This window comes from Papio anubis, unplaced genomic scaffold (genome assembly GCF_008728515.1).
Source record: "Papio anubis isolate 15944 unplaced genomic scaffold, Panubis1.0 scaffold1, whole genome shotgun sequence".
Classification (NCBI taxonomy): Eukaryota; Metazoa; Chordata; class Mammalia; order Primates; family Cercopithecidae; genus Papio; species Papio anubis.
The window spans coordinates 88,398-109,734 of record NW_022159127.1 but is presented as its reverse complement, the minus strand read 5'-3'; the positions used below and the strand labels follow the sequence as shown (position 1 = coordinate 109,734).

Below are 21,337 nucleotides of genomic sequence, written 5' to 3'. Positions count from 1 at the left end.
TCAGGCTCAAGTGATCCTCCCACCTCAGCCTACTGAGTAACTGGGACCACAGGCATATACTACCACACACCTGGCTAATTTTTTAATTATTCGTAGAGACGCGGTCTCACCATGTTGTTCAGGCTGGTCTCGAACTCCTGGGCTCAAGTGATCCTCCTGCCTGGGCCTTCCAAAGTGCTAGGATAATAGATACGAGCTACCATGCCCGGCTGCGGGAAGTTTTATTCCACAATCTGCAATGTATTTTTCATCACCGGAAGATACTTCAGCAAACCAAGCCATAATTTTATCTATGACTTTTTAAATATATACATTAGAATAGTATTCTAAGTATAAACACTTAAATTTTCTTTTTTTTTTTTTTTTTAATAGAGGTGGAGTCTTGCTCTGTTGCCCAGGCTAGAGTGCAGTGGCATGAGCATTGCTCACTGCAGCCTCGAACTCCTGGACTCAAGGGATCCTCCCTCCTGCCTAGCCTCCCGAGTTGCTGGGACTACAGGTTCGAACCACTGTACTCAGCAACATTAAAACATAAACTTTTATGTTGCAAATCTTATTTTAGGTTGTAGATCTCATTCTCTGGCAATTGCTTCTGTGGTAACATTTTCTTAGTTTGAATAACAAACACCCTGGTTGACAGAGCATAATTAATGAGTAATGATTGAATGGAAAAATGGCAAAAATTGTCCAGGTGCAGTGGCTCATTACTGTAATCCCAGCAGTTTGGGAGGCCAAGGAGGGCGGATCACTTGAGGTCAGGAGTTTGAGACTAGTCTGACCAACATAGTGAAACCTTGTCTTTACTAAAAATACAAAAATTAGCTGGGTGTGGTGGCGCACGCCTGTAATCCCAGCTACTTAAGAGCCTATGGCAGGAGAATCGCTTGAGCCCAGGAGGTGGTGGTTGCAGTGAGCCGAGGTCGCACCACTGCACTCCAGCCTGAGCGACAGAGCAAGTCTCTATCTCAAAAAAAAAGAAAAAAAGGTAAAAATGGTTTCTCAAGAATAATTTGGCACACACTTGTACTTGGGAGGCTGAGGTGGGAGGATCACCTGAGCCCGGGGAGGTCAAGGCTGCAGTAAGCTGTGATCTCACCAGTGCACTCCAGCCTGAGCAACAGAGAGATTCTGTCTAAAACAAAACAAAACAAAACAAAACAAAACAAAAGACCAGGCGCAGTGGCTCACGCTTGTAATCCCAGCACTTTGGGAGGCCAAGGCAGGCAGATCATGAGGTCAGGAGTTCGAGAGCAGCCTGGCCAATACAGTGAAACTCTGTCTCTACTAAAAATACAAAAACTAGCTGGGTGTGGTGTCAGGCACCTGTAATCCCAGCTACTTGGGAGGCTGAGGCAGGAGAATTGCTTGAACCTGGGAGGCAGAGGTTGCAGTGAGCCGAGATCACCACTGCACTCCAGCTTGGGCAACAGAGCTAGACTCCAGTCTCAAATTAAAAAAAAAAAAAAAAAAGAATAATCCTTCCTTAAGGTGAGATCTACAATTGACTAGTTGGAGTAGAGGGTTGCTATTCCCAGGTACACATGTAGTTTTGAAATGATCACTCTCACTCTCTCTAGGTTCACAAATATGATGAAAGCAGTCCAAAAAAATTTTTTTTTTTCTGTATCCACATTTTTTTTTTTTTTTTGAGACGGAGTCTCGCTGGAGTTGAGTGGTGCAATCTTGGCTCACTGCAACCACCGTCTGCTGGGTTCAAGCAATTCTGCCGTCTCAGCCTCCCGAGTAGCTGGGATTACAGGCACCCGCCATCATGCCCGGCTAATTTTTGTATTTTAGTAGAGACGGGGTTTCGCCATGTTGGCCAGACTGGTCTTGAACTCCTGACCTCAGGTGATAAACCGCCTCAGCCTCCCAAAGTGCTAGGATTACAGGCTTGAGCCACCCCACCTGGCCTTCTGTATCCACATTTGTATAAGACAAGAAAATGTGTTGTAATAAAATTCTAAAATGTTTACATTTTATACTCAGTGAAAGCAGTGTTTTGTTTTTTTTGTTTTTTTTTTTTTGAGAGGGAGTCTCGCTCTGTTGCCCAGGCTGGAGTGCAGGGGCGCAATCTCGGCTCACTGCAAGCTCCGCCTCCCGGGTTCCCGCCATTCTCCTGCCTCAGCCTCCCGAGTAGCTGGGACTACAGGCGCCCGCCACTGCGCCCGGCTAATTTTTTTTTTCTATTTTTAGTAGAGACGGGGTTTCACCATGGTCTCGATCTCCTGACCTTGTGATCCGCCCGCCTCGGCCTCCCAAAGTGCTGGGATTACAGGCGTGAGCCACCGCGCCCGGCCAAAAGCAGTGTTTTTAAATGTTTAGATAATTAACAATAATAATAATAGCTGACATTTATCAAGGGCTTGTTATAAACCAGGCACTGTTATAAGCATGTTGCTTGGATTATCTTCTGATTTTCTCCATCTCACAGCTCTATAAGCTATAGGTATTATTATTATCCCTGTATTAGTCCATGCTCACATTGATAAAAAGAAATACCTGGCCGGGCACGGTGGCTCAAGCCTGTAATCCCAGCACTTTGGGAGGCCGAGACGGGAGGATCACAAGGTCAGGAGATCGAGACCATCCTGGCTAACACGGTGAAACCCCGTCTCTACTAAAAAATACGAAAAACTAGCCGGGTGAGGTGGCGGGTGCCTGTAGTCCCAGCTACTCGGGAGGCTGAGGCAGGAGAATGGCGTAAACCCGGGAGGCGGAGCTTGCAGTGAGCTGAGATCCGGCCACTGCACTCCAGCCTGGGCGAGAGAGCAAGACTCCATCTCAAAAAAAAAAAAGAAAAAGAAAAAGAAATACCTAGCCGGGGCCAGGCACCGTGGCTCATACCTGTAATCCCAGCACTTTGGGAGGCCGAGGCAGGTGGATCTTGAGGTCAGGAGTTCGAGACCACCCTGGCCAATGTGGGGAAACTTCATCTCTACTGAAAATATAAAAATTAGCCAGCTGTGGTGGCCCGCACCTGCAGTTCCAGCTACTCCAGAGGCAGAGACAGAATCGCTTGAACCCGGGAGGCAGAGGTTGCAGTGAGCCGAGATCATGTCACTGCACTCCAGCCTGGAGGACAGAGTGAGACTCCGTCTCAAAACAAAACAAAACAAAAAACAAAACAAAAAACACCTGTCCGGGTGCTGTGGCTTACGCCTGTAATCTCAGCACTTTGGGAGGCAGAGGCGGGTGGATCACCTGAGGTCAAGAGTTCGAGACCAGCCTGGCCAACATGGTAAAACCCCGTCTCTACTAAAAATATAAAAATTAGCCAGGTGTGGTGGCGCGTTCCTGTAATCCTAGCTACTTGGGAGACTGAGGCAGGAAAGTGGCTTGAACCCGAGAAGTGGAGGTTGCAGTAAGCTGAGATCACACCATTGCACTCCAGCCTGGGCAACGAGTAAAACTCCGTCTCAAAAAAAAAGACTGCCTAACAGGCGCCCCAGGGAGGGAATCAGGAGGCTCCCAATGACATTGCTAGTGTAATTTAAGGGTCAACTAACTGCTATAGGCAGTGTGCAGTGTAATCTAGCACTTTGAGAGGCCAAAGTGGGAGGATCCCCTTGAGCCCAGGAGTTCAAGTTTACAGTGAGCTATGATTGCACCACTGCACTTCAGCACTTCATCCTGGATGACAGAGTGAGACCCTGCCTCTGAAAATAACTAAATAAAAGGAAACAACCCTGCTACACCTGAACTTCCCCTGAACTCCTACCAAATAGTGATTCCTGTCTTCACCATGTTTGTCTCTTGCCAATCGTGAAGCTTTTGACACTGGAATGCTGCTATGAGAAAAAAATACAATGTTTCCATAAATGTGCTTGCCTGCATTAACAGCCAAAACAGAAGAAAGATGGTTCCCACCTCATTTCTGCCTTCCGGATCTCACAACATCTCACTGATGGGCCACATTTCACATGGGGAAACTGAATTGTAAAGGAGTCTGGGAAATGTACTTTTTAGTTTTCCAGAAGGAAGTTAGAAAGGATGCTGATGCTGGGCGTGGTGGCTCATGCCTGTAATCTTAGCACTTTGGGAGGCCGAGGTGGGCGGATCTCTTGAGCCCAGGAGTTCAAGACCAGCCTGGGCAATATATTGAGACCCTTTTAAAAAAAAAAAAAAAAAAAGGGATCATGAGTGTTCAGAGTGTTCATCCACAGATCTACTCTAATATCTGCTGGAGTGGACCTTGGTGGTTATCTGAAAAAATAGCATTCCATCAGTATGTAAAAACTGTTGAGGGCACAGACTGTGCTCAGAAATCAGTTCTTTTGACCAGATGCGGTGTCTCACGCCTGTAATCCCAACACTTTGGAGGCCAGTGTGGTGGGTGGATTGCTTGAGTCCGGGAGTTCGAGACCACCCTGTCAGCTCCTCGGGAGGCTGACATGCAGGCATCCCTGAACCTGGGAGGCAGAGGTTGCAGTGAGCCAAGATCGTGCCTCTGTACTCCAGCCTGGGTGAGAATGAGACCCTGCCGCAACAAAAAAAAAAGAAAAAGAAAAAGAAAAAGAAAAAAAAAAGCAGTTCTCTTAAAAAGCTGGGCTTTATATTAATTAGAATATTAGGCCGGGCACGGTGGCTCACACCTGTAATCCCAGCACTTTGGGAGGCCGAGGCAGGTGGATCACAAGGTCAGGAGTTCGAGACCAGCTTGGCCAATATGGTGAAACCCCGCCTCTACTAAAAATACAAAAATTAGCCGGGCGTGGTGGTGGGCTCCTGCAGTCCCAGCTACTCAGGAGGCTGAGGCAGGAGAATCGCTGGAACCCGGCAGGCAGAAGTTGCAGTGAGCCAAGATCGTGCCATTGCACTCCAGCCTGGGCAACAGGAGAGAGACTCTGTCTCAAAAAAAAAAAAGCCACAAGTTACCACTGTACTTGTACACTGGACAGTAGTTAATATGCCCTTTAGTGGCAGTGTTGAAACAGTGAAGCAATCCAAGTAAATGCCATTCTGTGAATGCCCTTCTAACTCATTAGGGCTAGGTGACAGATGAGCTTTTAGTGTGGCAACGACTTGTTCTCAAAAACTATTAATTTTGGGCCAGGCACAGTGGCTTATGCCTATTATTCCAACAAGGTGGGAGGATCACTTGAGCCTAGGATTTCAAGACCAGCCTGGGCAACATGGCAAAACCCTGTCTCTACAAAAATACAAAATTTAGCCTGGTAAACCTGTAGTCTCAGCTACTTAGAAGGCTAAGGCTGGAGGATCACTTGAGCCTGAGAGGTCAGGGCCACAATGAGCCATGGTCACACCACTGCATTCCAGCCTGAGTGACAGAGTGAGACTGTCTCAAAAAAAAAAAAACAAAACAAGACTGGGCACGGTGGCTCACACCTGTAATCCCAGCACTTTGGGAGGCTGAGGCGGGCGGATCACCTGAGATCGGGAGTTTGAGACCAGCCTGACTAACATGGAGAGATCCCGTCTCTACTGAAAACAGAAAATGAGCCGGGTGTGGTGGTGCATACCTGTAATCCCAGCTACTCGGGAGGCTGAGGCAGGAGAATCACTTGAACCTGGGAGGCAGCATTGGTGGTGAGCAGAGGTCGCACCATTGCATCCAACCTGGGCAACAAGAGCGAAACTCCATCTCAAAAAAAAGAAAAAAGTTATTTCAGTTTGTTTTCTTATTTATTTAGAGAGAGGTCTCACTATGCTCCCTACGCTGGTCTGGAATTCCTGGCTTCAAGTGACCTTCATGCCTCTGCCTCCTGAAATGCTGGGATTACAGGCGTGAGCCACTGGGCCCAGCTCCTCTTCTTTATATTTGCCTGTATTTTCTTTTTTTTTTTTTTTCAAGATATGTTGAATTTTTAAAGCTGTTGTGTTCAGTTTTCTTCCAAAACACATTGATGACATTTGGAGGAAAAGAGCAATAGGACTTACTATCTTGGTATCATCTACTGGCCTGCCTTTCAATAGTGTTGTCTTAAATTTATTTTCTTGTCAAAGTTAAAAAGTATGTTTGGGCTGGGGACAGTGGCTCATGCCTATAATTCCAGGATTTTTGGAGGCCGAAGTGGGGGGATCACTTGAGCCCAAGAGTTGGAGACCAACCTGGGCAGCATGACAAAACCTCGTCTTTCTAAAAAATACAAAAATTAGCCAAACTTGGTGATGGGTACTTGTAGTCCCAACTACTTGGGAGACTGAAGAGGGAGAATCGCATAAGCCTGGGAGATCAAGGCTGCAGGAGCTGTGATTGTGCCACTGCACTCTAGCCTGAGTGACAAAGTGAGACTGTCTTAAAAAATAAACCAAATGGCCAGGCGCAGTGGCTCATGCCTATAATCCCAGCATTTTGGGAGGCCCAGGCGGGCGGATTGCCTGAGGTCGGTCAGGATTTCGAGACCAATCTGGCCAACATGGAAAAACTCTGTCTCAACTAAAAATACAAAAAAATTAGCTATGTGTGGTGGTGTGTGCCGGTAATCCCAGCTACTCAGGAGGCTGAGGCAGGGGAATTGCTGGAACCAGGGAGGCGGAGGTTGCATTGAGCCAAGATCACACCACTTCACTCCAGCCTGGGCGACAGAGTGGGACTCCATCTCAAAAAAACCAAAACAAAACAAAAAAAAGGATTGCTTTTGATTTGCCATAATATATTTTAATATTGGAAATCTCTTATAAAGATTGAGGTTAAAAAGATATATATATAAAACATAAAAATATGTATATAAAATGTAGTTCTTTAAAAAGAGTTCCAAGCCAATTTGAAGCCAAATGATTTTTCTATTATTAATATTAATGATTTATTTATGTTGTATATTTTATATCATTATATATTACATATTTGTTATGTATTATGTATTATTAATATTAATTATTAATGGTTTTCTATTAACTATTATTAATAATAATCTGTGCCAGATAATCTATTTTTATATGTTAAAAATGATATCTGGCCAGGCACGGTGACTCAAGCCTGTAAGCCCAGCACTTTGGGAGGCTGAGGTGGGCGGATCACGAGGTCAGGAGATCAAGACCATTCTGGCTAACATGGTGAAACTCCATCTCTACTAAAAATACAAAAAAATTAGCCGGGCATAGTGGCAGGCGCCTCTAGTCCCAGCTACTCGGGAGACTGAGGCAGGAGAATGGCGTGAACCCGGGAGGCGGAGCTTGCAGTGAGCTGAGATCGCGCCACTGCACTCCAGCCTGGGGGACAGAGCAAGACTCTGTCTCAAAAAAAAAAAAAAAAAGATATCTGACAGCGGCTCTTATATAATTTTTGTTTGTTTGTTTGTTTTGAGACAGAGTCTCGCTCTGTCACCCATGCTGGCGTGCAGTGGCACGATCTTGGCTCACTGCAGCCTCTGCCTCCCGGGTTCAAGCAATTCTCCCTCCTCAGCCTCCCGAGTAGCTGGGATTACAGGCACCTGCCACCATGCCCGGCTGATTTTTGTATACTTAGTAGAGATGGGGTTTCACCATGTTGGCCAGGCTGGTCTCAAACTCCTGACCTCAGGTTATCTGCCTGCCTTGGCCTCCCAAAGTGGTGGGATTACAGGCGTGAGCCGCCGTGCCTGGCCCTTATATAATTTATTTAAATAAATATTATGAACCTTAGCAGATCTTTCTACCTCTTATTACAAAAGTACATTATAAATATCTCTTTTCTCTCTCTACAGGACAATCCTCCAAACACAGACTGTTTGACTTAGAATCTTCTCTTTTTTACTCCATTCAAGAGCAGCATTCATAAATTTCCAGGTATGACAAATTTTAATTCTTGATCTACCTCACTTAAATGCATAGATTAAAAAGTAAAATTCTGGGGCCGGGTGCTGTGGCTCATGCCTGTAATCCCAGCACTTTGGGAGGCCAAGGTAGACAGATCACCTGAGGTCGGGAGTTCGAGACCAGCCTGACCAACATGAAGAAACCCTGTCTCTACTGAAAATACAAAATTAGCCGGGCGTGGTGGCACATGCCTGTAATCCCAGCTACTCGGGAGGCTGAGGCAGGAGAATCCCTTGAACCTGGGAGGCAGAGGTTGCAGTGAGCTGAGATGCCGCCATTGCACTCCAACCTGGGCAACAAGAGTGAAAGTCCATCTCAAAAAAAAAAAAAGTAGAATTCTGGGCTGGGTGCGGTAGCTCATGTGCGTAATCCCAGCATTTGGGAGGCCAAGGCAGGCACCTGAGGTCAGGAGTTCGAGACCAATCTGGTCAACATGGCGAAACCCCATCTCTATTAAAAATACAAAAATTAGCCAGGCGTGGTGCTGGGTGCCTGTAATCTCAGCGCTTGTGAGGCTGAGGCAGGAGAATCACTTGAACCCAGGCAGCAGATGTTGCAATGAGCCGAGATCACGCCAGTGCACTCCAGCCTGGGCAACAGAGCAAGACTCTGTCTCAAAAAAAAAAAAAAAAAAGGTAAAATTTTGTAGTTGTAGATATTATATATTAGAGAATGGATTTATTTCTTGGAAATTCACTGTCTAATATGTTCAGTGTTCTGATCTTTTTGGTCTCCCTGTTCACTGATTGCTAATTTTTTTAAATGACATCTTTATTTTGAATTCTCTCTTTTTTTTTTTTTTTGAGATGGAGTCTCGCTCTGTCCCCAGGCTGGAGTGCAGTGGCCGGATCTCAGCTCACTGCAAGCTCCGCCTCCCAGGTTTAGTCCATTCTTCTGCCTCAGCCTCCTGAGTAGCTGGGACTACAGGCGCCTGCCACCTCGCCCGGCTAATTTTTTGTATTTTTTAGTAGAGACGGGGTTTCACCGTGTTAGCCAGGATGGTCTCGATCTCCTGACCTCGTGATCCGCCCGTCTTGGCCTCCCAAAGTGCTGGGATTACAGGCTTGAGCCACCGTGCCCGGCCGAATTCTCTCTTAAGGAAGTGTAGTGTATCCTTGTGAATGTGGGCCGAATTCCTTTTTTTTTTTTTTTTTAACATCCAGGATACATATTTGAATTACATTTTAATCTTTTACTTATTTATTTATTTATTTTTTATTTTTTTGAGATGGAGTCTCGCTGTGTCGGCTAGACTGGAGTGCAGAGGCAACCTCCGCCTCCCGGGTTCAAGCACTTCTGCCTCAGCCTCTAGAGTAGCTGGGATTACAGGCACCCGCCACCACTCCTGGCTAATTTTTGTATTTTTGGTAGAGATGGGGTTTCACCATGTTGGTCAGGCTGGTCTCGAACTCCTGACCTCAGGTGATCCACCCACCTTGGCCTCCCAAAATGCTGGGGTTACAGACCTGAGCCACCACACCCGGTTTTTATCTTTTTTTTAAACTGGGATCCAGGCAATTGTATGGAACTACATTTTTTAATTCATTGCCTCTCTTGTGTATATATTTCTCCCATTCTAGCTTGATCCACATACTCGTGTTATTAAGAACTGGAGATTATCTAGACCAGTCCTTTTAATTTGCAGAGAAGGATGTTAAGCCTAGAAACTTAAGTTACTTGCCCATGGACATAATACTAATTTAGTGGTAGAACCAGTGTCAGAATTCTGACCTCCCACAGCTGCATCATGCAGCCTTGGAGTAACTGTCTGGGTTAACTCCCTTTTCTGTAAAATGGAGATAATAATACCATCTCCCGGCAAGGCACAGTGGCTCACGCCTGTAATCCCAGCACTTTGGGAGGCCGAGACGGGTGGATCACGAGGTCAGGAGATTGAGACTATCCTGGCTAACACAGTGAAATCCTGTCTTTACTAAAAATACAAAAAATTAGCTGGGTGTGGTGGCGGGCGCCTGTAGTCCCAGCTACTCGGGAGGCTGAGGCAGGAGAATGGCATGAACCCAGGAAGCGGAGCTTGCAGTGAGCCGAGATTGTGCCACTGCACTCCAGCCTGGGCGACAGAGCAACAATCGGTCTCAAAAATAATAATAATAATAATACCATTTCCCCTATAGGTTGCATGTAAGGATTAAATGAGACAATGCAGGTAGTTACTTTAATACTGCCTGTTGGCCCTTTAACCCCTTCACTGCATCTTTCTTGAAATTCTCCACCCTTGGCTAATGTGTCACGAAGCTCTCTTAATTCTCCCTGTAATTCCTTATCTGTAACACTGGCTTCTTTTCCCCATCCTGCTCCACAATCATGGGCAATCCTCCAGGTTCCCCTCTCAGCCCTTGTTTCCTCTGAGTCCCTTCATTTCTGCTAACAACTTAATTGCTATTTGCAGATTCTCTTGCTCCTCTATCTTCAAGTCTGAGTGTCCCTGTGAACTTCAGACCAGCATTTCCAGTGGCCTCCTGGCCATATCTATCTGATTTCCCATTCCTCTCAAATCCAGCATACATAAAACCAAAGTCATTGCTTTTCTTCTAAATCAGTTATTTCTCTGGACTCTGGACTTCCCAATTTCTTGTTTCAAATTTTTAAAAAAATTTTTAATTTTAATTTTTTTTTTTTTTTTTTTTGAGACAGCATCTGTGTGCCCAGGCTGGAGTGCAGTGGTGCAATCACTGTTGCTCACTGTAGCCTCAACCTCCCGGGCTAAAGTGACCCTCCCACCTCAGCCTCCCAAGTAGCTGGGACTACAGGCACATGCAATTTTTTATTTTTATTTATTTATTTATTTTTCTGAGACAGAATCTTGCTATGTCCCCCAGGCTGGAGTGCAGTGATGTGATCTCAGCTCACTGCAACCTCCACCTACTGGGTTCAAGTGATTCTTCTGCCTCAGCCTCCTGGGTAGCTAGGATTACAGGTGTGTACCACTGCGCCTGGCTAATTTTTGTAGTTTTAGTAGAGACAGGGTTTCACCGTGTTGGTCAGGCTAGTCTTGAACTCCTGACCTCATGATCCACCTGCCTCGGCCTCCCAAAGTGCTAGGATGACAGGTGTGAGCTACTGCGCCCGGCCACAATTTTTTATTTTTTAGAGACAGGGTCTTGTTCTGTTGCCCAGGCCGACGTACAGTGGTATTACCATAGCTCACTGCAGCCTCCAACTCCTGGGCCTAAGCAATCCACTGCCTCTGCTTCCCAAGTAGCTGGGACCACAGGCATGCACCATCATGCCCAACTAATTTTTAAAAATCTATTTTGCCATCCTGGTCTCAAACTTAATTTAAGAAAAAGCAAGGTATAGGACCGGGCACCGTGGCTCACGCCTGTAATCCCAGCATTTTGGGAGGCCGAGGCAGGTGGATCATGAGGTCAAGATATCAAGACAATCCTGGCCAGCATGGTGAAACCCAGTCTCTACTAAAAATACAAAAATTAGCCAGGTGTGGTGGCAGGTGCCTGTAGTCCCAGCTACTTGGGAGGCTGAGGGAGGAGAATCATTCGAACCTGGGAGGCGGAGGTTGCAGTGAACCAAGATTGTGCCTCTGCACTTCAGCCTGGCGACAGAGCAAGACTGTCTCAAAAACAGAAAAAAGAAAAAGCAAGGTATAGACCAATGTATATAATACAAGGGAACTTAACTTTCTTAACTTTCCATATCAGTAGAGTGTTTTCTTATTTTTGAATCGTACGCATTCAAGGGTGAAAGGGAAGGGGAAAAGATCAGTGTTGCGGTGGCTCACACCTGTAATCCCAGCACTTTGGGAGGCCAAGGCAGGTGGATCACTTGAGGTCAGGAGTTCGAGAACAGCCAGGCCAACATGGTGAAACCCCGTCTCTACTAAAAATACAAAAATTAGCCAGGTGTTGTGGTGCGCTCCTGTAGTCCCAGCTACTTGGGAAGCTGAGACAGGAGAATCACTTGAACCTGGGAGGCAGAGGTTGCAGAGCTGAGATGATGCCATTGCACTCCAGCCTGGGTGACAGAGCCAGACTGTCTCAAAAAAATGATGTGAGAACTATATAAATAATTTGTGTTTCTCTGGGATTTTGTTTTTGTTTGTTTTTGTTTTGCCTTGGATTCCAGGGCAAATAATGCTAAATATAAATGTATAGAAACCATCTCATTAACATTTTGTTTAATTTAAATAAAATGTTGCTTGCTCTGTCCCTGAGGCTAAAGGGCAGTGGCATAATCCGAACTCACTGCAGCCTCCAACTCCTGGGCTAGGTGATCCTCCCGCCTCAGAACCCAAATAGCTGGGACTACAGGCCCATGCCACCATACCCAGCTAGTTTTTATAATTTTTTGTAGAGATGAGGTTTCACCATGTTGCCCAGGCTAGTCTCAAACTCCTGAGCTCAAACATCTACCTGCTTCAGTCTCCCAAAGTGCTGGGATTATACGTGTGAGCCACTGCGCCCAGTCCATTTTACCAAACTCTTATCATCAGTTATTAAAACTTTCCAATGCCACCCTCTGTTGATGACTTCTAAATCTTTATCTCCAGCCTAGATTTCCTGAGCGTATATCCAGACATCCTTATACTGACTTCATGCTCGGTGAGCAACATTTTGATGACTGACTTTCCATATCACCTCCTCATAAGGAAAGGAGAATATGTTGGTCAGTGGAAAACAAATATCTGTCCCTTTGATGTTTACATTTTTCATCATAATTTATAAAATGGCCTTGTGTCTCTTGTATATATGGTATATCTGACATATCACATACACATATATAACATATATAGACCTATGTACAAACTCTGTGAGCTTGATTAAAGACAGAGGATGGGGGAAAAGGAGGGAAGTAGGAAGGCATTTGCCTGTAAGAAACAGATCATCTTTTTGTGGAACAAAATCACATTTCTGATGAGTTTCTGAAAAATCAAACTTTAAATAAGAGGTAACAATGTAAATGCTGCCAATCATTTATCTTAGCACCTAGCCAGCTGGCCATTTTCTTCCTTGCTCACCCCTCCCTCCTTCTTATCTACAGTAGTTAGCTACTTAGGGAAAAATTTAGGTCTTCTCATCACACAGTACACCAAATACATTCTAGAAGAGAAGTATTACACACACACACACACACACACGCAAATGGAAGTAAATATTCATCAGACATCTGGAGGAGGGAAGATATCCTGAGAGTAGAACACACTGAAAACAAATCATGTGGGGAACTTTCAACATGTGTCATTCATTTACTTATTCGTTTATTAGTCTCCAAGTCTGAAGGATGTAGATACGAGGCTGAGAAGGGAAAGGTTTGGCCTGGGACAGTTCCTGGGTCCTGGATTAGGCACTATAGGGAGATAGTGGTATTAATTCCCAAGAAAGGAGACACAGATGAAGGAGTAAATTTCACGGGTTAAGAAAAGGCAGCAATAGTAAGTTTGGAATTCAGTAAGTTTGAGGTTATCTTCTGTATCTAACTGGTGATGGATAACAACAATGATGATAAGAATTATAACAGCGGCTCATATATTATTGAGCAGCTACTGTGTCCCAGGCACCTGCAGAGTTCTTGACATTTGCAATGTCGCATTGAATCTACAATTCCATGAAGTAGGTACTGCACTCTTATAAACCCCCATTTATAGGTGAGGAAATAGGTGTGTAAACCACAGCAGAGCCAGGGCTTAGATTCACTTTAATGGCATAGCCCATGTGTTTACCCACTGTTATTTATGCTGCTTCCAAGTCTTGCTGATTCTACCTCTTTGGCTTATCTCTATCTACTTCTTTTCTTTCTTTCTTTCTTTGTTTTTTTTTTTTTTGTTTGAGACGGTGTCTGGCTTTGTCACCCAGGCTGGAGTGCAGTGGCGTGATCTTGGCTCACTGCAACCTCAGCCCACCGGTTCAAGCCTTTTTTGTGCCTCAGCCTCCTGAGTAGCTGGAATTACAGGCACCCGCCACCACTGGACCTGGCTAATTTTTCTATTTTTAGTAGAGATGGGGTTTCACCAAGTTGGCCAGGCTGGTCTCCATTGAGCCACCTGCCTTGGCCTTGTCTACTTATTTTCATCACCACTACTGTGGTTTAAATGTTGGTCCCTTCAAAACTCATTTTGAAACTTAATCCTCAATTTAAAATTTTTTTTTTTTTTTTTTTTTTTTTTGAGACAGGGTCTCATTGTGTCACCCAGGCTGGATGGAGTGCAGTGGCACGATCACAGCTCACTGCAGCCTCAACCTCCCCAAGCTCAGGTGATCCTCCTACCTCACCCTCCTGAGTAGCTGAGACTACAGATGCATGCCACCATGCCTGGCTAATCTTTGTATTTTTTGTAGTGATAGGGTTTCACAATGTTGCCCAGGCTGGTCTCCAACTCCAGGGCTCAAGTGATTTGCCTGCCTTGGCCTCTCAAAGTGCTGGGATTACAAGTGTGAGCCACCATGCATGGCACAATGTGGCAGTATTGAGAGGTGGGGCCATTAAGAGGTGATTGGGTTATGAAGGATTAATGGGTTATCATGGGGGGAACTGGTGGTTTTATAAGAAGAGGAAGGGAGATGTGAGCACGCTCAGCCCCTTGCCACCTGTACTAGTCCGTTCTTGCATTGCTATAAAGAAATACCTGAGACTGGGTAATTTATAAAGAATAGAGGTTTAATTGGCTCACAGTTCTACAGGCTGTACAGGAAGCATAGTAGCTTCTGCTTCTGGGGAGGCCTCAGGAAGCTTCCAGTTATGATGGAAGGCATAGGAGGAGCAGGCATCTTCACATGGCTGGAGTAGGAGGAAGAGAGGTGCCACACACTTTCACACAGCGAGATCTCATGAGAACTCACTCACTATACAGCATCAAGGTGGGGATGGTGCTAAACCATTCATGAGAACTCTGCCTCCATGATCCATTCACTTCCCGTCAGTCCCCACCTCCAACACTGGGGATTACAATTCTACATGAGATTTGGCCAGGGACACAGATTCAAACCGTATCACTACCGATCCTTCTGCACTGTCCCAGGACTCTGCAAAGAGTCTCCAAGAGCAAGAAGGCCCTCACCAGGTGTAGACCCTTGACCTGGGATGTCTCAGCCTTCAGAACTGTAATACATAAATTTCATTTATTTGTCTTTTTTTCCTTTATCTTTTTCATGATGTTATTTTTTTCTTTTTTTCTTTTTCTTTATAAATCACCCAGTTTCAGCTTTTTTTGTTGTTGTTATAAGTAACAGAAAACAGACTCATACCACCCTACCACTACCCACAACTACTTCCATTCTTTTTTTTTTCTTCTTGTTGTTGTTGTTGTTTTTGAGATGCAGTCTCACTCTGTCACCCAGGCTGGAGAAGTTCAGTGGTGCAACTTCAGCTCATTGCAACCTCTGCCTCCCAGGTTCAAGCAATTCTCCCACCTCAGCCTCCTGAGTAGCTGGGATTACAGGAGGCACATGTCACCATGCCTGGCTAAATTTTGTATTTTTAGTAGAGATAGGGTTTCACCATGTTGACCAGGCTGGTCTCAAACTCCTGACCTCAAGTGATCTGCCCACCTTGGCCTCCCAAAGTGCTGGGATTACAGGCATGAGCCACCATGGCGGCAGCCCAACCACTTCCATTTCTACCCCTACCATTTTGTCTAGATTACAACTGCCTCCTGCCTGATCTCACTGCCGATGACATTCTTACTGCTCTCTGATTTGATCAAATACTAAATCACCTCTCTCCTTTGCATTAAACCCCTTAATGTCCCCCCCACCCCTGCCCCAGTGCTTACAGGGTCTAATCCAAACTTTTTTTTTTTTTTTTCTGAGATGAGTCTTGCTCAGTTGCCCAGGCTGGAGTGCAGTGGTGTGATCTTGGCTCACTGCAATCTCCACCTCCCGGGTTCACGCCATTCTCTTCCCTCAGCCTCCTGAGTAGCTGGGACTACAGGCGCCTGCCACCACGCCCAGCTAATTTTTTTTTGTATTTTTAGTAGAGACAGGGTTTTACCATGTTAGCCAGGATGGTCTCGATCTCATGACCTCGTGATCTGCCTGCCTCATCCTCCCAAAGGGCTGGAATTGTAGGTGTGAGCCGCCATGCCCGGCCCCAAACTCTTTAATAAAGCAAATAAGGTGCTCCATCCATCTCTCACCATCTCTTTTGCACCCTGTGCTCCAGCCATATTGAACAACTTACTTCCTATTTTCTTATTATACCAGTCCGTGCCTTGGCTCAAACTCTATCTTCTGCCTAGAATGCTTTTCTCTTTTTTTTTTTTTTTTTTTCTGAGTGAAAACCTACTTGCCTTTCAAGCGTCTACCCTAGCATTATATCACCTACGAAGCAAAGTACATTGAGTCTTCTCCCACAGTTCTGGAGGCTAAGTCTGAAATCAGGGTGTTGACAGGGCCATGCACCCACTGAAGGTTGTAGGGCAGAGTCCTTCCTTGCCTCTTCCTAGCTTCTGGTGGGTGCCAGCAATCCTTGGCATTCCTTCTGTTGTAGCTCCATAATTCCAGCCTCTGCTTCTGTCTTCACGTAGTGTTCTTCCTTCTCTGTGTGTGGTTTTGTTTCTGTTTTTGTTTTTCTGAGACTAGCCTGTTGCCTAGGTTGGTCTTAAACTCCTGGCCTCAAGCAATCTGCCTTTCCTTGGCCTCCCAAAGCGCTAGGATTAGAGGTGGGAGACACCGCATCCAGCCCCTGTGTGTGTCTTCTCAGTGTCCTACTTTCTCCAGATCTTTCCTTATAATGATACCACCCTAATCCAGGATGACCTCATCTTAACTTGATTGTGTCTGCAAAGACCCTATTTCCAAATTAAGGTCTCCTGTGTAGGTACCAGGGTTTAAGACTTCAGCATATAATTTTGGGGGGCACAACTCAACCCCATGTCTCACATGCAGGAGCAGGAGCAAGAGAGAGAGTGGAAGGAGGTGGTACATACTTTTTAATTTATTTTTTATTTTTATTTGAGACACAGTCTCACTCTGCCACCCAGGCTGGAGTGCAGTGATGTGATCATGGCTCACTGCAGCCTCGAACTCCTGGGCTCACATGAATCTCCTGCCTCAGCCTCCAAACTATAGGAGGCCACCATACCCAGCTAATTTTTTAATTTTTTTTTTTTTTTTCTTTATAGAAACAGGGTCTCACTATATTGTTCAGGCTGGTCTTGAACTCCTGGGCTCAAGCAGTCCTTCTGCCTCAGTCTCCCAAAGTGTTGGGATTATAGGCATGAGAGCTATTTTTTAATTTTTATTTTTTTAGATGGAGTTTCGCTCTTGTTGCCTAGGTTGGAGTGCAATGGCGCAATCTCAGCTCACTGCAACCCCCGCCTCCTGGGTTCAAGCAGTTCTCCTGCCTCAGACTCCCGAGTAGCTGGGATTACAGGCATGCACCACCACGTCCAGCTAATTTTGTATTTTTAGTAGAGATGGGGTTTCCCCATGTTGGTCAGGTTGGTCTCGAACTCCTGACCTCAGGTGATCCGCCTGCCTCGTCCTCCCAAAGTGCTGGGATTATAGGCCTGAGCCACCGCGTCCGGCTTTTTATTTTTCTTTTTTCTTTTCTTTTGTGAGACGGAGTCTCTCTCTGTCGCCCAGGCTGGAGTGCAGTGGCGCGATCTCAGCTCACTGCAGTCTCTGCCTCCCTGATTCAAGCAATTCTCCTGCCTTGCCTCAGCCTCCCGAGTAGTTGGGATTATAGACACCCACCACCACACCCAGCTCATTTTTTTGTACTTTAGTAGAGATGGGGTTTCACCATGTTGGCCGGGCTCCTTTCAGACACCTGACCTCAAGTGATCCACCCACCTCGGCTTCCCAAAATGCTAGGATTACGGGCTTGAGCCACCACACCCAGCCCCGAGCTATTTTTAAGTACTGAAATATTTTTATGTATAAACTGTTATTTTGGTGTTATAAAATGTAAATCATTTATGTTATAAGACATGTCCACAGAGTTATATACTGCATTTAGGTTTCATATCAAACAAGGGTACATTTTTAAAGTAGGTATACTGAGTACCTCATTCTTTATTTTATATCCTTACAAGGTACTTTATTGTTTTAACTCTTATTTTCTGTTTCTTATAGGATTAGTTCTCTTTTTCAGGGATTATTAGTTGTTTGCATTTCCCCCAGAGGCAAATCATCTACTGCCAGAGGCTCCCTGATGGAATCAGGTTAGAATGAGGTTGGGGGTGGGAAGACATTAAGAGAAGCAAAACCAGGCACGATGGCTCGCCCTGTAATCCCAGCAGTTTGGGAGGCCAAGGTGGGAGGATCCCGTGGGCCCAGGATTTTGAGGTCACAGTCAGCTATGACGCCAAGGAAAGGGAGTTAATGAGGAAAAGTTACAAGACCTGATTCCCAGCCCTACAGGACTTCTCTCCTTTTCCCCCCTAGGGCTGACACCTTCTTTGTCTTTTTCTTTCTTTCTTTTTCTTTTTTTGAAATGGGGTCTCACTTTGTCACCCAGGCTGGAGTACAATGGCATGATCTCAGCTCACTGCAGCCTCTGCCTCCTGGGTTCAAGCAGTTCTCTTGCCTCAGCCTCCCAAGTAGCTGGAATTACAGGCCCCCACCACCACACCCAGCTAATTTTTTTTTTTTTTTTGTCTTTTTAGTAGAGATGGGGTTTCATCGTCTTGGCCAGGCTGGTTTCAAACTCCTGACCTCAGGTGATCTGCCCACCTTGGCCTCCCAAAGTGCTGAGATCACAGGCATAAACCACCAAACCTAGCCACCTCCTTCCTAAGGATAATTTATTTTAGACAGGTTCTTCTTCCCCAGTCATCTCACCCTCAAGCCAGAGGGGTTGAGGAAGCCCCATGATAGAACCTGGTCATCTCTGAGGTGGAACGGCCTCTGAGACAAAACATTAAAGAGGATGGGGAGTACAACTCACTTCTTAATAATGTTATTGATACTGAGATGCCAGCAAGGTCATTTCATCTCAGTTTTGCAACAGCTAATTTGAAACCATGGGCACAGTGAGCAGTCAGCATGCTGTCACTGGTCCTGAGGACATTGCAGTATTTGAATAGTGAGAAGTGACAGCACTCAGAAAAGGACACACCAGATTTCTATGGCTTTTTTACCCTAGGATCTCAAAGGACATTACTGCTTTATTACTCATTCCCTAGAAAATAGTGCGCTAGAATAACTCATCCCTAAGAACGCTATGTGATTGGTATTTTGCAATTTTTACTCCATCCCAGTGCCAAGTTTCAGTGTTTTTCTAGTGTGATTGATATATTAGAATTTTTACTTTATAAGCTGTGATAAAACCATAATACTTTTTGGCCACTTTAAGTCTGGAGCTTTTATGATTTCACATTGAAAAGAAGTCTGAAGCTTTATTAGGTAAGTGAAAATGTAACACAGATGTCTGGGTAATGGAAGCCAGTAGCCTGTTTTTAACAGAATTATTCTTTAAAAGCAGAATGAAATTCCCTCTCTAGAATTTAGGAATACAAATTCTCTACCCTCAGCCTTTGACCTATAACCTCTTTAGGAAAAAGGATTCATCTCTCTGTCTCTAATCTTTCACCAAAATACCAAATAATTAAGTGCACATGTTCCATAGCAAAATATACCTAAAACAATTAATACATCAAGTAGAACTAATAGTTTCTCTCATTTTTAGAGTATCTAAAAAAAAAAAAAAAAAAACCCCAACAATTTATGCTGGCATTTTATAGTATAACTTGATTTATTTCAGGATTTCATTGTAAGAAACACGAACATATGTAGTATATAATTTAACTGCAACAAAATAGTTTAAAAATGTTGAAGTTGGAACAATCCTGAGAGATCATACAGTCCCACCTCCTACCAAATGCAGTCACCCTAAATCAATGACATTCTGCCTCTGCTACAATGGTAGCATAGAAAGTGTTACTTTGCAAAGTGACTGATACTGTTGTTAATCAGTTTAGCCCAGTGTTTCTCAAATTTGTCTTACAGAAACCCACAGTAAGAAATACATTTTTGCTGGGCACTGTGGTTTATGCCTGTAATCCCAACACTTTGAGAAGCCAAGGTGAGTTGATTGCTTGAGCTCAGGAGTTCAAGACTGCCTGGGTAAGATGACAAAACCCCATCTTTACAAAAAAAACACAAAAATTAGCCAGGCGTGGTGGCATGTGCCTGTAGTCCCAGCTGCTTGGGAGACTGAGGTTGGAAGATGGCTTGAACCCAGGACGTTGAGGCTGCAGTGAGCGGTGATCAGGCCATTGCACTCCAGGCTGGGCGACAGGGCAAGAACCTATCCCCTCCTCCAAAAAAAAGAGAAGAAAAAAAGAAATCCCTTTTAAGGCTTGACACAGTGGGTCATGCCTGCCCATAATCCCTGCTTTTTGGGAGGCCAAGACTGGAGGATCGCTTGAGGCTGGGAGTTAAAGATCAACCTAAGCAACATAGCAAGACCGTGTCTCTACAAAACAATTTAAAAAATTAGCTGGGCATGGTGGCGTGCCCTGTAACCCCAGCTACTTAGGAGGCTGAGGCCAGAGGACCTCTTGAGCCCAGGAGTCTGAGGCTGCAGTAAACTGTGATCACCTACTGTAGTCCAACCTGGATGACAGATTGAGACCATCTTTAAAAAAAATTTTTTTTAATTAAAAATAAATAGCTGTTCTGTATGAGCTCAAATTCATTCATTTCCCTTTAGTCCTATATTTTGGTCCATTTGCATTTTAGTGAATATTTATTCATTGAATAAATACTGACTGAGCACCTATGTGCTAGACATTATGCACTGTGCTAGGGATGCTGAGGTGGAAAAAACAGAGACTTATAGCTTTTGGAGCTTAGACTGTACTTCTAAGTTTAGAAGCCTAGTCTACTAGACCTATTAAGAGAATAATTCTGGCCGGGCACGGTGGCTCATGCCTGTAATCCCAGCACTTTGGGAGGCTGAAGCAGGCGGATCACAAGGTCAGGAGATGGAGACCATCCTTGGCTGACACAATGAAACCCCGTCTCTACTAAAAATACAAGAAAAGTAGCCGGGCATGGTGGTGGGCACCTGTAGTCCCAGCTACTCGTGAGGCTGAGGCAGGAGAATGGCGTGAACCCAAAAAGCGGAGCTTGTAGTGAGCCAAGACTGTGCCACTGCACTCCAGCCTGGGCGACAGAGCAAGACTCCATCTCAAAAAAAAAAAAATAATAATTCTACAGCTGGGCACAGTGGCTCATGCCTATAATCCCAGCACTTTGGGAGGCCAAGGTAGGCGGATCACTTGAGCCCAGGGGTTTGAGACCAGTGTAGGCAAAATAATGAGACCCTATCTCTACAAAAAGAAGAAAAAGAAATAAAAAATTAGCTGGGCATGGTGGCGCATACCTCTAGTCCCAGTTACTCAGGAGGCTGAGGTGGGAGGGTCACCTGAGCCTGGGAAGTCAAGATGGCAGTGAGCCGTGATAGTGCCACTGCACTCCAGCTTAGGCAACAGAGCAAGACTCTGTCTCAAACTTAATAATAATAAATACATAATAATAAAAACAAAATAATTCTAGTTCTTCGACATAATTGCCTTTCAGTATTGGAAGACAACTATCACATTTTCTAATCTATGCCTCATAGGATGTAGTTTCTGTAACAATAGCTATTGAGC

The 21,337-nt window shown here is 45.0% G+C and overlaps 1 protein-coding gene across 5 annotated transcripts in view; it reads left to right on the top strand.

Annotated features, from left to right (window-relative positions):
- ZBTB8A (zinc finger and BTB domain containing 8A) overlaps positions 1 to 21,337 on the top strand; it is a 67,873-nt gene that overhangs the window by 7,773 nt on the left and 38,763 nt on the right. For 3 of the 5 annotated variants that reach the window (XM_031661138.1, XM_031661137.1, XM_031661135.1), the window contains exon 2: positions 7,647 to 7,728. The gene's annotated coding sequence lies outside the window, so the exon portion shown is untranslated. Of the gene's footprint in view, positions 1 to 7,646; positions 7,729 to 12,286; positions 12,339 to 17,572; positions 17,900 to 21,337 lie in introns of those variants that run through there. The other 2 variants (XM_021938991.2, XM_021938996.2) reach the window with 2 other exon arrangements.